General features: G+C 43.2%; 1 long non-coding RNA gene across 1 annotated transcript; it reads right to left on the reverse strand.

Annotated features, from left to right (window-relative positions):
* Nucleotides 1–188: 188 nt before the first annotated feature.
* Nucleotides 189–7887, reverse strand: LOC123998733. The gene is made up of 3 exons (XR_006832323.1): nt 7669–7887; nt 1091–1202; nt 189–963 (listed from the first exon to the last, which is right to left on the reverse strand). It is a non-coding gene; the product is annotated as an uncharacterized LOC123998733 (long non-coding RNA).
* Nucleotides 7888–17710: the final 9823 nt, after the last annotated feature.

Genomic DNA, 17710 nt, shown 5'->3' on the forward strand with positions numbered 1-17710 from the left:
AATAATTTGGCACCCAACATCCTTTTATCATCTATAGAGGGCCCTGGGGCACCCTCAACACCAAAGGGTATTTCCTGAAAGAAAGAATGTAACACACAGCAATAAAAATGGATGTTTTAATTTGCACACTCAAATGTTATGAATATCTGTGGCTGTAATAAAAACAGGATTCAAAACTTTTGTTTGATTTTACTTTTACTTACTTTAAAGTTGTAATGGAACCATTTTTTCTCAAGATCAAATCATTTCTGGGTAACAATGAAGTACCTTGCTGTGATTGTTTTCTTAGCAAAGAGCAATTTCTAAAGCAAGAATTTTGCTAAGACTGTCTGGGAGTGGTCTGCGTGGGGAGGAGAAAACTAATACTAGCTGTTATTGGCAGAGAGGTTTGGAACTGTCTTTCTTATTGATCTATTAATTAAGTAATTTACTGCTTGATGATGGCAACATGAAAGGCCAAAATTCCACATCACCAAAACAGGCTGACATTTCAGGCGGTCTTTTCAAGTAGCTCTTACACTAAAAGAGCATGATCATAATTTTCACATTTTCACAGTATTATTCCAAGCTCAGTGTGGAAATATATATCAAACACAGAAAAATCTTAGTTTTGACTGCACTGTGCCTTTAATGCACATTTCTTTAAATTGTACTCTTAAAAACAAGAGAAAAAGCATCAGACTGCTATATCGCTCTCCTCAACCACTGAAGCTCTCCCCAAGTGAGAGAATAATCATTCGGTAACTCTGCATCGAAAAGATACAAACTGCCCCCAGCATCAAAGCACATTTCCTCTGTATCATTCACCATCATGAGAGATTACAAACAAACACAAACTAGCTAGGCTAGTTGATTGCTCTTTTTAGAAGAAGGGTTTGTTTTTCCCTCATATGTCCATGCATGTCCGTTACGACTGATCTGCCTCTCCTGTTGGGCCTTCCCTCGTCTCAGCACACACTCACCCTGAAGATGAAAGGAGAAGAGTAGCTCCATTACCTGCATTACAGCAAGTTGCACAGACCAATTGACGACTACAAAATGTCCTGGGAAAAGGATTTCTCCTCCTCATAGATGTGAGTGGCGTACTTACTTCCAACTTCATTTTTATAGACCCCCGCCTATTTTTCTTTCATTTCAACTCAGCAGCCAGGAGGGTATTTGATATTATCCTGCACCATCAAAGTGGACAATATACCTCTGTGCTGGAAGAGAAAATCCATCTTCTACAAATCCATCTAGCTTTTGACAGATGAATGTTGTTATGGAAAGCACACATTTATGCAAGCTGGGGAACGATCAAACAAAATGTTTTAAGAGAGGTCCATAACATGAATGGTTTCATGAGCAATTAGAAATTATAATTTTGGCAAGCTTTGACTGAGAGTTACATGCATGTGTCCATTACGATGCCATTGACTTGTATCTCCGCTTGTTGCGTAGTCTTTTGGCTTGCCTCCCTCTGCCTAACATCACCAGACATATACTTCTCTGGTCTGACCAGTCTGTCTGTAAATCACCAGTGGCTATTCTACTGGTACGTGACATAGAGCTTCCTGGCCACTGTGTTCATACAGGACTCGGCCCAGATGTACAAAACACTGCTTAAGAAAAAAAAAGGTGAATAAGATAGTTTGTAAGTGCAATTCCTCAACAATAATGTTAATGTTTTTCTTATTAACTTCTCAAATAGCTTCTTACCAACTTCTTAACTATCTTCTTAGATGGGTGTTGCTAGGCAACCAATCTAGTTAGTTATCTAGCTAGTAATGGCAATAATGAGATTACTGTCCTAAAACATGTTCTTGGGTTTAAAACAACCAGTACTGAACATGTTCAATCTGGAAGTTCCGGTTCCGGTTGGAGCGAGTGGTCGCATCTGCACGTCGCTCCAACGGGTAGTATAACTTTTTCATTATATTTCGGTTTGATTTGTCTTATCTTAGCAATTTCTTCTCAGCTAGCTACATAGCCGTCTTTGTATCAAAGATAATTGCGTAATTATCGTATTTCGCCGTCCTAACGTAGTCTTCACTAGCCAGCTAGCTAACGTCCACTGATTAGCTGCACTGAGAAACTTTTACACTCAACTGAACGACTTGATTAGTTTAGTGTTAGCTACCTACATAGCTGTCTTTGCTGTCTTCGTATCATCGTATCATCGTATCCAAGATAATTGTGTTGTTTAGGTTTAGAGTGTGTAGTCTTAGAGTGATTATCTTAATTTACCGAGGTTAGCTAGCCAGCTATTTGTCGTCCTTAACGTAGGTGACTCTGCTAGCTAGCCAACAGCTAGCCAACGCTAGCCAACGTCTTCTGTATAGAACTCAACTACCCGGTCGCATTCACAGGTTGTATCACATTTTCACTTCATTTCATTACAGTACAACGGTTTGATTTGTTTGATCGTAGCTAGCTACTTAGCTAGCTACATAGCCGTCTTTGTATCAAAGATAATTGTGTAGTCTAGAGCGATTTTCTAGGTTCGCTAGCCATCTATTGTCGTTCTTTTAACGCAACGTAACGTAAACAACACTGCTAGCTAGCCTGCTAGCCCCCGAATAGCAACACTGCAGAAACTATTACACTCAACGGAATGACTTGATTAGTGTAGTGTCAACAACGCACCCACTGCCAGCTGGCCTACTTCAGCAGTACTGTATCATTTTAATCATTTTAGTCAATAAGATTCTTGCTACGTAGCTTAACTTTCTGAACATTCGAGACGTGTAGTCCACTTGTCATTCCAATCTCCTTTGCATTAGCGTAGCCTCTTCTGTAGCCTGTCAACTATGTGTCTGTTTATCCCTGTTCTCTCCTCTCTGCACAGACCATACAAACGCTCCTCACCGCGTGGCCGCGGCCACCCTACTCTGGTGGTCCCAGCGCGCACGACCCACGTGGAGTTCCAGGTCTCCGGTAGCCTCTGGAACTGCCAATCTGCGGTCAACAAGGCAGAGTTCATCTCAGCCTATGCCTCCCTCCAGTCCCTCGACTTCTTGGCACTGACGGAAACATGGATCACCACAGACAACACTGCTACTCCTACTGCTCTCTCTTCGTCCGCCCACGTGTTCTCGCACACCCCGAGAGCGTCTGGTCAGCGGGGTGGTGGCACCGGGATCCTCATCTCTCCCAAGTGGTCATTCTCTCTTTCTCCCCTTACCCATCTGTCTATCGCCTCCTTTGAATTCCATGCTGTCACAGTTACTAGCCCTTTCAAGCTTAACATCCTTATCATTTATCGCCCTCCAGGTTCCCTCGGAGAGTTCATCAATGAGCTTGATGCCTTGATAAGCTCCTTTCCTGAGGACGGCTCACCTCTCACAGTTCTGGGCGACTTTAACCTCCCCACGTCTACCTTTGACTCTTTCCTCTCTGCCTCCTTCTTTCCACTCCTCTCCTCTTTTGACCTCACCCTCTCACCTTCCCCCTACTCACAAGGCAGGCAATACGCTCGACCTCATCTTTACTAGATGCTGTTCTTCCACTAACCTCACTGCAACTCCCCTCCAAGTCTCCGACCACTGCCTTGTATCCTTTTCCCTCTCGCTCTCATCCAACACCTCCCACACTGCCCCTACTCGGATGGTATCGCGCCGTCCCAACCTTCGCTCTCTCTCCCCCGCTACTCTCTCCTCTTCCATCCTATCATCTCTTCCCTCCGCTCAAACCTTCTCCCACCTATCTCCTGATTCTGCCTCCTCAACCCTCCTCTCCTCCCTCTCTGCATCCCTTGACTCTCTATGTCCCCTATCCTCCAGGCCGGCTCGGTCCTCCCTCCCGCTCCGTGGCTCGATGACTCATTGCGAGCTCACAGAACAGGGCTCCGGGCAGCCGAGCGGAAATGGAGGAAAATCGCCTCCCTGCGGACCTGGCATCCTTTCACTCCCTCCTCTCTACATTTTCCTCCTCTGTCTCTGCTGCTAAAGCCACTTTCTACCACGCTAAATTCCAAGCATCTGCCTCTAACCCTAGGAAGCTCTTTGCCACCTTCTCCTCCCTCCTGAATCCTCCGCCCCCTCCCCCCCTCCTCCCTCTCTGCAGATGACTTCGTCAACCATTTTGAAAAGAAGGTCGACGACATCCGATCCTCGTTTGCTAAGTCAAACGACACCGCTGGTTCTGCTCACACTGCCCTACCCTGTGCTCTGACCTCTTTCTCCCCTCTCTCTCCAGATGAAATCTCGCGTCTTGTGACGGCCGGCCGCCCAACAACCTGCCCGCTTGACCCTATCCCCTCCTCTCTTCTCCAGACCATTTCCGGAGACCTTCTCCTTACCTCACCTCGCTCATCAACTCATCCCTGACCGTTGGCTACGTCCCTTCCGTCTTCAAGAGAGCGAGAGTTGCACCCCTTCTGAAAAAACCTACACTCGATCCCTCCGATGTCAACAATTACAGACCAGTATCCCTTCTTTCTTTTCTCTCCAAAACTCTTGAACGTGCCGTCCTTGGCCAGCTCTCCCGCTATCTCTCTCTGAATGACCTTCTTGATCCAAATCAGTCAGGTTTCAAGACTAGTCATTCAACTGAGACTGCTCTCCTCTGTATCACGGAGGCGCTCCGCACTGCTAAAGCTAACTCTCTCTCCTCTGCTCTCATCCTTCTAGATCTATCGGCTGCCTTCGATACTGTGAACCATCAGATCCTCCTCTCCACCCTCTCCGAGTTGGGCATCTCCGGCGCGGCCCACGCTTGGATTGCGTCCTACCTGACAGGTCGCTCCTACCAGGTGGCGTGGCGAGAATCTGTCTCCTCACCACGCGCTCTCACCACTGGTGTCCCCCAGGGCTCTGTTCTTGGCCCTCTCCTATTCTCGCTATACACCAAGTCACTTGGCTCTGTCATAACCTCACATGGTCTCTCTTATCATTGCTATGCAGACGACACACAATTAATCTTCTCCTTTCCCCCTTCTGATGACCAGGTGGCGAATCGCATCTCTGCATGTCTGGCAGACATATCAGTGTGGATGACGGATCACCACCTCAAGCTGAACCTCGGCAAGACGGAGCTGCTCTTCCTCCCGGGGAAGGACTGCCCGTTCCATGATCTCGCCATCACGGTCGACAACTCCATTGTGTCCTCCTCCCAGAGCGCCAAGAACCTTGGCGTGATCCTGGACAACACCCTGTCGTTCTCAACTAACATCAAGGCGGTGGCCCGTTCCTGTAGGTTCATGCTCTACAACATCCGCAGAGTACGACCCTGCCTCACACAGGAAGCGGCGCAGGTCCTAATCCAGGCACTTGTCATCTCCCGTCTGGATTACTGCAACTCGCTGTTGGCTGGGCTCCCTGCCTGTGCCATTAAACCCCTTCAACTCATCCAGAACGCCGCAGCCCGTCTGGTGTTCAACCTTCCCAAGTTCTCTCACGTCACCCCGCTCCTCCGTTCTCTCCACTGGCTTCCAGTTGAAGCTCGCATCCGCTACAAGACCATGGTGCTTGCCTACGGAGCTGTGAGGGGAACGGCACCTCAGTACCTCCAGGCTCTGATCAGGCCCTACACCCAAACAAGGGCACTGCGTTCATCCACCTCTGGCCTGCTCGCCTCCCTACCACTGAGGAAGTACAGCTCCCGCTCAGCCCAGTCAAAACTGTTCGCTGCCCTGGCCCCCCCAATGGTGGAACAAACTCCCTCACGACGCCAGGACAGCGGAGTCAATCACCACCTTCCGGAGACACCTGAAACCCCACCTCTTTAAGGAATACCTAGGATAGGTTAAGTAATCCCTCTCACCCCACCCCCCCTAAGTTTTAGATGCACTATTGTTAAGTGACTGTCCCACTGGATGTCATAAGGTGAATGCACCAATTTGTAAGTCGCTCTGGATAAGAGCGTCTGCTAAATGACTTAAATGTAATGTAATGTAATATTTCATTGTCTTTCACTGCCCTGGGTTTAAGACCGGCTATCTTTGAATTACGAACATTTCCAAGAAGAAATCCAAGAACATTATCAATAATCACATTTCTATGTAACTTTTGAGGAATAGTAATTTTTCACAAGTCTCTTAAGTATAAACATAAGGAAAAATAAGGTTTTGTGAATCCGGACCTAGGGTCAACATCACTCCCATCTTTCGAGCGCCTTCTTTTTTATACCGAAGTTAAGCTGCCCTAACTATCTTTAATAAGTCAATATAGATTTAGTGTAAACTGGGATAATTTAACATTTTAAGTTGACTAATCTGATGCAGAAAAAAACATGAACTAGTTATTTGAGACTACAAATAATTTTGCACAGTGTACTTCGCATATATCAGATTTTCTTGGCCTTTTTTTCCCATTCTGGATCATGACAACTATGGGTAAACATATTGCAGCCTTTATCACAACAATATTATGCACTGCTTATTGACGAGAAAACATAGGAAGTGACACACAGGCACTGTTGATTACAAAATTGGATGATGTTACATTGTTGTAAAACCAAAATGTATTCAGTGTAGGCCTATACAATTACCAGGGAATAAAGCCTAATATTCTATTGTTATCAAATAAATGTTAAAGGCTATGACGATATTATATTTACCTTATTATACAGAGGTGGGAATACATATTAAATCATTTAACCTCACTCTATATTCACTATCCTCACTTTGCATTGCATGAATAACAAACCATCATGCTAGCCATGACATGTAAAAGTTGTTGAATGCAGCTGGGAAAATGTTTTTGAATCCTTTAAGTTGCTAGCCGTATTCTGCTTAAATGCTTAAATCAACTCTTTCTAATTGGATTTTGAAGCCTTCGGATGGCTAATTTGGACGGCAAGTGCTTTCAGCGTTTTCCTCAGAATTTAAGTGGTGGCTTTAATCAAAAGAGCATGCAGACGATGCTCCCCCCCATCCTGCTAGACAGCGCCGTGGATGGGGAGATAAACCCTTCCACTTAACCACTTAAATGAATATATCAAGAAACTAATTTGCCATTTTAATTGCGTGATTTAAGGAGACGCTGCTTCACTCTCCCTCTTCCATTTTGGTTGATTTCCAATATGAGCGCACATTAGATTGATCTAGGAAAGACTGCAGAAATCACAACACTTAAGTCTTTTCATTTCCCCCCTAATGAAATAATTGAAATTCCTGTCACTGTCTGCACTTTAGCGGCACACATACACACACATACACACACCGGAGGCAAATGGATCGTGAAAGGTTTTTGTTCCCCCCCCCCCCCTCCGTTGCTTGTTTCCTTTTCTTTCCTCTGTCTCTATCTATTTTCGCCCTTGCAAGAGCCAAAGATTCATTCCCTCTGTCAAACCCCAAAATAGCTCAGTGCATGTCCATTTTGTCAACATTTGCTGGTCCCATTAAGTGATTGCTTGCAGAAATTACAGGGGACATTTCTCCTGATATTTTCCCCGAAACACCGCTGTGAACATTAAGGAGACATTATTGGGTCCCATTTTCTCCCGACTACAAGGTTATCCATTAGGGTGGCACACAGCCCTAAATTTTTCAATTTTCTCCCTCACCAAACTTGACTTCGCACATTTTTACTGCCTCAAATTATATCAGAAAAAAGCTCTCGCTCCATGTTGCTCCTCTTCCTTGGGCTATTTGCTGATTCTGAAGTGTCAAAATGGGGACATCATTAGGCCTAATAATGATTGATAGGTGGATGCTTTAAAGGGTAGGAAGCATGAGCTTTTACTCACCAATGTAACAACACAGTGTGGTCAAACACTTAGTTGTAGTCACAATCTGGTTACCTATACTACAAACATAGTTATGTTTTTGGGTTATTATATATTTGTTAACTTATTTCCGGATATCTTCTAAACTACCCACAATGCACTATTTCTCAACGTCATATGGAGGATCTACTCTGTACTACTGAGTTTGTATGCTAGCTTCGTAGCTAGCTCAAGCTGGCTAACGTTATCCACTAGCCATGCTAGCATGTAATTACTTTCCAGACCAAGCATACTCTTCACCTACTTTGTGGCTGTGTTATCTAGTGGGAACCTGTTAGCACAACAGGCTCTGGTGACTTCTTCCCGTGGGCTCAAAACAAAAGAGAAAATCCTACCTGCTTGCTCTAAGTTGGTACTATCTCATCTTGGCTTTGTGCTAGTGCGCTAGCTGATGGACATCTGGACTCTTATCTATTTGGAGTTTCCCTGACCCTCCATCGGCCGGTGAAGCAACCACCTCCCCCTGGGTTTGGTAGCTAACTCAGCCTGCATGCTTTTGCAAGTTTTAGTTGTGTTAGTTGGGCATGAACTTGCTGACCATAACTGTGGTTGTTGGCTAGGCAGACTAGGCTAATAGCTAGTTGGCTAAATAGCAAACGTTAGCTGGCTGGCTAGCTTGCTGGCTAAGATAATTGCATGATTAAATAACTGGTTAGATGGCATTACGCATTTCCAAATCTTTGGTTTACTTTACTTTAACCCCCTAAGGTCAATGTCCGCACACCCGTGGAAATCTAATTAGCATTACAAAAAATCCCCATAAAAATCTGCCAGTTTAAGATAGAGATATCAGTTTTCTTTGCATTGGAGGCGTCTCAATCCACCGCATCCGCCTGTCACACTTCTGTATCTGCAGTGAAAGGTGACAGAGCTAGAGCAGTGTTTGTCAGTCCATAAAACATCCAGAATATTGGTCTTCTCACAAAATTGTCTGTGGCCTCTAAAGGGTGTGTCCTATTATGGAAAGGCAACAAATAAATAATTTGCCTGAACTAACCCTTTAATTAACTGTGTGTAAACTTTTGGACTGTGAATGAAAAAACCTTGAGTATAGGAGTGATGAGAGTTCAAGTGATGGCTTGATGGTTTTATTGTAGAATAAAGTAATTTCCGCTTACCCTTTGCTGCTCCCACAAGTGATCTTTTCATAAAGCTTTTAGTGAGACAATTTTGACCGACAGTCTGTATTTCTATCTCACTAAAAGCTCTATTTTAAGATCCCTTGTGAGAATGGCAGACAGTAAATGAACATTACTTTATTCTACAGTTCTTTTATGTTCAGATCCTGTGCTAAGATGGCTGTACATAAAACACTCTCCTTTCATTTACAGTTTATTACCTCGGAGTCGTTTCAAAAAAATAATTAGCATAAGAATGTACTTTGTTTGGAACAAATGTTTTTGTCGTCTTCATACATCGTATGTCAGACACCCTTTTTCTTAAATGGTTTTACTCCCTTCTACCTTTTGAATGCATAATGGCCTTCCAACATGCATCTATATGCATACGTGGCGCCCCTTTTTTACAGCACATTCCCACTTAGTGAACAAATGACATATTACAGTAGTAAACATCTTGATACACTGTGGGTGTGTTCCTTGGACAGACTGAATAAACATAAATGATAAATAGAGATTCATTTAAAGGGCTTAATCTTGGATTATGGAACTAAACCAATGAGGAACAAGGTTTATGTTATGTACATATTCCTATAGACCTGGAGCTATTTTTAATAATAATACAAAAAAAATACACTTTCAAAGACTGGGAATGTGTTCATGCAACCACTTTCAGTAGTTTGGTTTCGATCAGTTTAGGCCAGGAGGGTGTGTAATCTACCTAGAAATGATGTAAGTCGCTCTGGATAAGAGCGTCTGCTAAATGACTTAAATGTAATGTAATGTACAATTTGGAAGATCACTTGGTAAGATAAACATTTGAATAATGTATATTTTTTTAACGATCAGCAAGCACATAGTTTCAATATAGTGTTCTTATTATAGCAAGCCAAATCAATGATATGCCGAATATTTAACTACATTTGATAAAATACTCTGCACCAATATTTTGTTATTCAAAAGATGACCTTGATGTGCAGGTCACTGGGTAAGCGACCAAATAACCCAAACTGAGAGAAATTGTAAACCCAATACAGAGACTTACGCATTCAAAACAAACAAGTAAACACACAAACAAACAGGTCAAGCCTCGTCAAAGCGCTTTGGGAGAGCGCAATCGTATTGGCGGTGGAGGCAGGCTCAAAGGCCACACACGCCCCCTGTGGAGCTGACATTCTCATCGTGCCTTGCCCATTAATTCTGCCATTGTTGATGCCCCGGTCTCATGGGGTCCTATCAAGGACTCAATAACCACTGCTTATCCAAAGTCCACTGGCAATTCCCCTCTCTCTGTGTGTCTGTCTCTGGCTAACCCGGGCCAGCTGACAACACATGGGAGTACATTGCAAAAGCCCGGGCTGCAAGCCTTTCACTGGCACTATTCAAAAGGCATTATTACCCTTTAATTGTAAGAGTCAAACTCAATTAAGCAAATCTGTTTTGGGGCAGATGCCACTCTCTGTATTTCCCTGTCGCTCTGCATGACCAAGCTGATCTCCGAGGCCTCCTGAAACAAGCCTCTGCATCGACCCCCGGCCGGGGGGGAGACATGTTGCTAATTGAGTTATCGCTGGTCATTTGCTCCCCTTAAGTGAGCAAGAAGAAAAAGGAGTTCGCTGCCTCCTCTGGGGAAGTGAGGAGTTTCCCAGCACCGGAAAGGGAGGGAGTGAGCACCACTTAATCCACAGGGATGGGACGAAGGAGAGAGGGGTGAGGGGATTTAGGGCAGCTCACCGGCAGCCCCGTTTCAGCAGGGCTCCAGACAGCCATGGATCACCTTTCTTTCTGCTCACACGACGGGACCCGCAGGCCCACTGCTCCTCAAGCACTCTCTAACTGTGTGAAAAAAAGAGCTTCCATCTACTGTAAATTTATTGTATACGTGAAACAAAAACTTTTGTGGGTTGACATTATAGTCATGTGATTGTTAATGCTATAATGCACAACTCAATACCAATGTTCGTTAGGCTTGTGTCCAAATTGTATATGGTAGCCTAAGTATTATGATTGCCTTCAATGAAAACAACCACAGAAATAGATGACAGTGATACGACTAGCAACACGTATCTTAATCACTTGTTATATAGCCGTCACTATATCCTCCCCATCACTTTATAATAGTGTCAGGCACACAACTGGCATATTGTCAGTATTCACCCCGGTGGGGATTGAGTGAATGAGAGCACCCACCCAGTTGATTTAAATGTGTGTGATATCATGCCTCTTTCACTCCCACCTTTGTTGCCGTCAGAATGGTGAGGTCGTCACGGGTCAGCAGAGACACATCCATTGACAGGGGGGCTGTTTTGTGTGTGACTCTGCCCCTACTGAGGGGATGGATGGGGTTTGATCTTCCTCAGAAGGTACAATTGTTTAAGCAGCCACGCAAACATGCCCCCCTCCCGACCCCTTCCATATTCACAACCAGAACAACCAGGAAGACCAAGACCCAGGGAAGTACAAGGGCTCATGTTGGGAGGATTACCCCTGAATTGGTGAGAGAATCTGGGGGGAAAAGCCTGACAACGCCACTCCTTCCTGCCTCCCGCCAGCACCTTTAGCTTAGCCTAAAGCCCCCTCACTCTATCCAGTCTGGCAGTTAAGCAGATGAGCAAACAGGCTAGACAAATGGTGGTGGAGGAGGTGTTAAGTGAAACAAGTGTTTTGTCACCTTCAACATGTGGGCTGAGGCTGCTCCATTTGGGGCCCACCACATGGTACATCTACAGGTAACTTCCAAAATAATGGAAACACCAACATAAAGTGTGTTAATATCACGAGCCAGAACAGTTTCAATGCACCTTGGCATAGATTCTACAAGTGTCTGGAGCTCAATCGGAGGGATGCTGCACCATTCTTCCATGAGAAATTATATAATTTGGTGATTGTTGATGGTGGTGTTGATGATGGTGGAAAGCACTGTCTCAGGCACGCACTCCAGAATTTCCCATAAGTGTTCAATTGGGTTGAGATCTGGCGACTGAGACAGCCATGGCATATAGTTTACATCGGTTTCATTCTCATCAAACCATTCAGTGACTACGTGTCATGTGGATGGGGACATTGTCATCCTATCGGGGCATAGCAATGACTGCCAAAATAATGGCCTACCCAGCATTTTTATACATGACTCTAAGCAACGGCGATGGGATGTTAATTGTTTAATTAACCACACCTGTGTGGAACCAAGTGCTTTCAATATAGCCTACTTTGTATCCCTCATTTTCTCAAGTGTTTCCATTATTATAGTAGTTACCTGTGTATTGCCACTGAAATGTTGCATATGGCTTCAGAAAAAAAACACTTTCAAAATGTGAAAGGTTACAGTTATGTCTGAAAGTATTAAGCTAAATAATTTAAAATAATCACAGATGTAGTGTAATGAAACAATACAGTAAGTTACCATGTACTAATGTTTAACACATACAACATGATTAAAAACATTTCCCAAGAAAGAAAATTTAATTTAACATTTTTTTCCATGCCAAATACATAGCATTTAATTTCAAAACTACTATCAATGCTTTATGAAGCGGTTACAGAAGTAGTTTTTAGAGGCTCACTTTTTGTCAAGAACTGAAATGACGACTAATTCAGAGACCTCCATGTTGTTTTTGCAGTCCGAGATAAGTGGCTTGTTAGTGCCACTGCACTCTGACTTTCCTTTGTAAAACAGCTTAATCATCACCCACATTAATTAACAACTTGTTTTGCGTTAGTAAATGGAACCCACAGTTAGTGCATAATTGAGTGTGCATTTACGTTTTTTTTCCCCCAGCCCCCCTCTCCTGGTTCCTCCTCCGTCAATCACGAAATGATGGCGGCTAAAGAACAAATGTGCCACTTTAGGGAGAATCGGGGCCAACAGTCAGCAATGTAATTAACTAGATCATAAGGCAATCTTTTTAATTATCCCCTTCAGTGGCGATGGCAAACTCTGGACTTCCTGATTACATGCCTATTGGCTCTGAATCCTATAACGAAAATGTTCAGGTCGTCGCTCAACTTCCTAATGGAGTCTAAAAGAGGAGTCATTTACAAATGTTGGGCGGCTATATTAAAGCAGAGTGCCTGCATAGGACCTTTAAAATGTTACCGCCAATGCAATTTAGCCTGTCAAGTAGGCTTTCATGTACTTAAGCTGGGGTTACCCAAGCATCAATGCAATTAGCGAACCCACATTTTTTGCCCATGTACAGTTGGTTGATTTGAAACATATTACACCTGTTCTGCATACTCCTTTAAATCATTAGGCAATTATTTTTCTGAGGTGGGATTTATGGCTATGAAAGACATGTTATTCATGTTGGTGTTGTATTGTGGACACTGCATGGGGCTCTTTGAGAGTTTTTGTTTGCCGTGGACATCATGGCAGGGAAATAGGAAGTAGTGTGGCTAGTCTAAAACCCAGATGGTTTAGTTCAGATTGATTGGCAGCCTTCGCTAGACAGCATGCCAATGATCATTCCAACGCACCTATTTTGTTTTATAGTAGGGTTTCTCTGTAGCCCAGCCTTCCCAGGTTCACAATGTGTGGCTTGATATGAGCAAAAAGCTCATCGCTTCCTTCATGTGTTGCTTTTCCTCGTGAAATATGTTTAGCAGTGGAATAAAGGGGAATCCGTTGGCATGATTATAAGCACAGAGCCAGGTAGCATTTCTCCATCAATTTGGACACCATAAGGGCCTCCCGGGTGGCGCAGTGGTTAAGGGCGCTGCACGACAGCGCCAGCAGAGTCCCTAGGTTCGCGCCCTCTGTCGTAACCGGCCGCGACGTCGGTAGGGATGTCCATGTCTCATCGCGCTAACTGTGCAGGCGTACCCTCCTACACATTGGTGCGGCTGGCTTCCGGGTTGGATGCGCACTGTGTTAAGAAGCAGTACGGCTGGTTGGGTTGGGCATGACTTTCAACCTTTGTCTCTACCGAGCCCGTACGGGAGTTGTAGCGATGAGACAAGATAGTAGCTACTACAACAATTGGACACCATGAAATTGGGGAGAAAAAAGGGGTAAAATTCAACAACAAAAAAACACACAAAAAAATTTGGACACCATAGTACAAGTATAGGATGTAGTTATTTAAGACAAAATATTGGTTGAATCCACAGCCACACTATCCACATTCTCGGTTTCCCCTCTTACAACATTGCCAAATTGCTCAATATTACCACTAAGTATTGTCATTTATTAGTAATGGGCATATAGTATTCCAATAACTAGTCGTAAGTAAGTATAAGTACATGTTCTCCTGTAAATATCAAAAATATCTAAGCAAACTCTAAACACAGAAAGCCATTGAATGAGCTTCCATTGGTTTTTAAACAATAAGTGCCTTCGGGCACAGTAGCAACCTGCATGAACCTCCCCTATCGTCTATGGCACTATCAAAAGCAATTAAAAACAACTTACTAGTCCATTGTGAAGCAGCTAGATGAAATGGTAAATGCAGGCAGGGCTGAAGTTTCTTGAAACCCCATCGAGACTCTCAGTGTGACTCTAAATGCAGATAATGAAGAAATGGAAAATTGAGGCCAAATTGACCCTTTCACAGCATGTTAAGTCTGTTTGTATGGGTACCTGTGGAGGCCATCCCCTTTCCCATCAATAAAATAATTTAAGAACACATTATACTTCTTTGAAAAGGCCCCATTTGTCTGACCAGGTGACTCCTAAAAGACCTGTTGGATTAGAGACACCCTGCTTCAGGTACTTTTAAAATCGACACACAATCAATGACTTAGCAAACCATTGTGTTCGAGTGAATATTAAAGAAAAACAAATAGAATATGCTGGTTGAAATGCTTTTAATTTGGATAAGAACTAGGTCAATGGACGGATAGGGGCTTGTCAATGCTGTGTGCAACAAACAATCAGACTAACTGACTACATGGTCAGGAAACAGATGCCATAATTACAAAAATATAACTTAGAAGGTTAAATGAAGCACAAAAGGCTGAGGTAGTTCACACATTTCTTACTGTTACACAAAAGCTAGATCATTTACACCAAATGTTCAAAATAAAGATAGTCAGTTCTAAAATAGACATCCATGATAAAGATCAGCAAAAATTCCTAAAATAATGTAAATACTGAGCTATATTGTATGCTCAACATTTCTCAAAAAGGTAGGGGTCAAAATTGACATCCCTGTTTACAATAACTCACCCTGTGAGGATAAAGGCGCTGAGTCTCTCTAAAACGTTTGAGTTGGAGAACACATTGGGAAGGATCTTAGACCCTTCCTCCGTACGTGGCCAAAGAACTCTACTTTCATGTCATTCTACAAATGTAAACACCTGGAATTTGTCTAAATGGCATGGGCATCCATGTTTTAATCATATGACATTAAAATAACACTCTTTGGGGTCACGCTCACTAGTTGTGGTTTTGGAGATGAAATTAGAATGCATAAGCAGATAACCCATACCTAGTATAAAATATAGAGGTGGATCTTTGATGTTATAGGGGCCTTGTTAAAAAAGTCAACAGTGTCAAACTTCACCCATACAAAGACATTTTAGCCAAAAAAACATGGTTGCCTCTGCCAGAAGGCTGAAACTTGGCCACAAGTGGGTCTTCTAGGAAATCAACCCAAAGCGCACATCAAAATGTTTAATTGGTTACAAAAGTGTACATTTTGTAATGGCCATCTCAGTCACCAGACTAAAAGCCCAGGGTTTAAATTGAGGAGGGCAGTCCATAAGCGCAGATGAAGGACAAAAGGATCTGGAAGGATTATGTATGGAAGAATGGTCTAAGATCTCTCCCAATGTGTTCAAGTCATAAAACATTTGAGAAAAATGCTCAGTGCCATTACCCTCTGAAGGTGAGGCATCTTTCTCTTAGCAAATGTATTAGTGTAAAATAGATGACATTTTTTTGTTGCATACAACATAGCTCAGGATATGAATTATTTAAGAACCCCTGGTTTATAGAGTAATCTTTGCTCATCTTTATCAAGGATTTCAATAATTTCAGACCCCACTATATAAACACAGCACTCAGGTTGGGCTTAATGAATACACAGCAAACTAGCCCAGCACACGTGAAGATGCCAAACTACAATACATTTAAAACTAATAAAAGCTACCAATGAAACAGACTGAAGTCAAAAACAAAATGGCAGCCTTGCCCTTTAAAAGGTAAAACTACACTACAAACATTAAATATAATCTTGTTAGGCTCCAAGCTGCAATACCAAGTTACAAACAATACACTTTACTTCACCAAAATGTCCAACAACAATTCACTAACGCTCAACCATCATAGGGGCCGCTACCTCTCCCTGGTCTGGCTTGCACCTAGAACACACCATGTGCTCCTCATCTATAAGAAGGGGCACGGGTGTGCTCAATCACCTCCTTACCTGGATGCAAGCACACACAAATAATCAATCCCAGAGCACATTCAATACAATAGCAACAATGCAAATGATGTAGACGTTCCAAAGTCCGAGGCCTGCCTGCCTGCCTGCCTGCCTGCCTGCCTGCCTATCTATCTATCTATCTATCTATCTATCTATCTATCTATCTATCTATCTATCTATCTATCTATCTGACTAAAATGTGCATATTTATTTCTTACCCTGTAAGGACAATTTCAGGCAGCTTTGTTTTTGTTTACCTGCCTGCTGTCACCCTTTAAATACACAAATTATCTTAAAGCAGGGCTGCCCAAACCTCTTCTTGGAGATCTACCTTCCCGTGGGTTTTCAGTCCAACCCTAATTTAACACACATGATTCTACTAATTAGCTGCTCAACAAGACCTTAACTAGCTGAATCAGATACGCTAAATTAGGGTTGGACTGAAAACCTACAGGACAGTAGATCTCCAGGAAGAGGGTTGGGCAGTCCTGTCTTAAAGTAATCCTTGAATACATTTTCCAAAAATGTGGGCTATGTGTGCTGCTCAATATGCTTTATGGGGGTTATTGACTTGTCCTTTTTTGTTTCATTTGCAAATTTTGGAAAAGCATAGTATTTTTAGTGTATATTAGGATTGGACGTGTTATTTGCACATATCACAAGGTAGCTCATTTTGACTATTTCCAAGCAAATACTTATCAACGACATACGGCACTTGTCATGGCACATCTCCATGTCTCCACCTGTCTGGCGTCAAGTAGAACCCTGTGTTACCTTGCCTGTCTTCCCCGATTGGAGCTCTCGGTGGCCAAACAAAGCAGTGATTTGGCATGTTAGCGTGGGTGTTGAGGCTAATAAGACAGAGGGGCCGCCGTAATGGACAGAATCTGGGCGGAATCACAGCTAGCCTTGTCGCAGCAGGGAACCAGTAATACAACTAATTTCTCCTCTGCCTCAGTAACCGCACAGACTGAAACGGGGTCAGCAAAGGTGCAGGCAGCACCAAATGAACAGCTGTTGCCTTCACGGAGCAGAAGAAGCGACACATACCAAAGCATAGAGACAAGACAATACCCCTCCCTTTCCCTCTCCCCCTTTTTCTATAAATGCAGAAGTTTGTATGTTCAAATTAAGGTCAGGACCTGTGCATATTTCTTTCATACTTCGGTAATCATTTTACAAAGCCTTCCCTATCACCCACACAGTGTTTTTGAAACACTCAATATGGGGATGTGCAATGAAATGTAGGCAGGGGTCATGGTAAATTGCTTGGCCAAGGTTCGGATTGTTTGTTGGGATGTGGAAGCAATTGGTTATTACATAGATGGCTCTCGTAGGGAAATAAGGGACAAGAGTCTACATTGGAAAGCCTTAAGGTGGCTACATGGAGCAAAAGCCATGGTGGTAAGAAGCCGTATATACACTAATGAAACAATATACAGGTAAATTTGTAGGGTTCTGAGTGAATACAGTGTCCATCTTGTTGTTTGATTGGAATGTATTACAAAGAACATGAAG

The sequence above is a fragment of the Oncorhynchus gorbuscha genome, linkage group LG16, assembly GCF_021184085.1.
Source record: "Oncorhynchus gorbuscha isolate QuinsamMale2020 ecotype Even-year linkage group LG16, OgorEven_v1.0, whole genome shotgun sequence".
Taxonomy (NCBI): domain Eukaryota; kingdom Metazoa; phylum Chordata; class Actinopteri; order Salmoniformes; family Salmonidae; genus Oncorhynchus; species Oncorhynchus gorbuscha.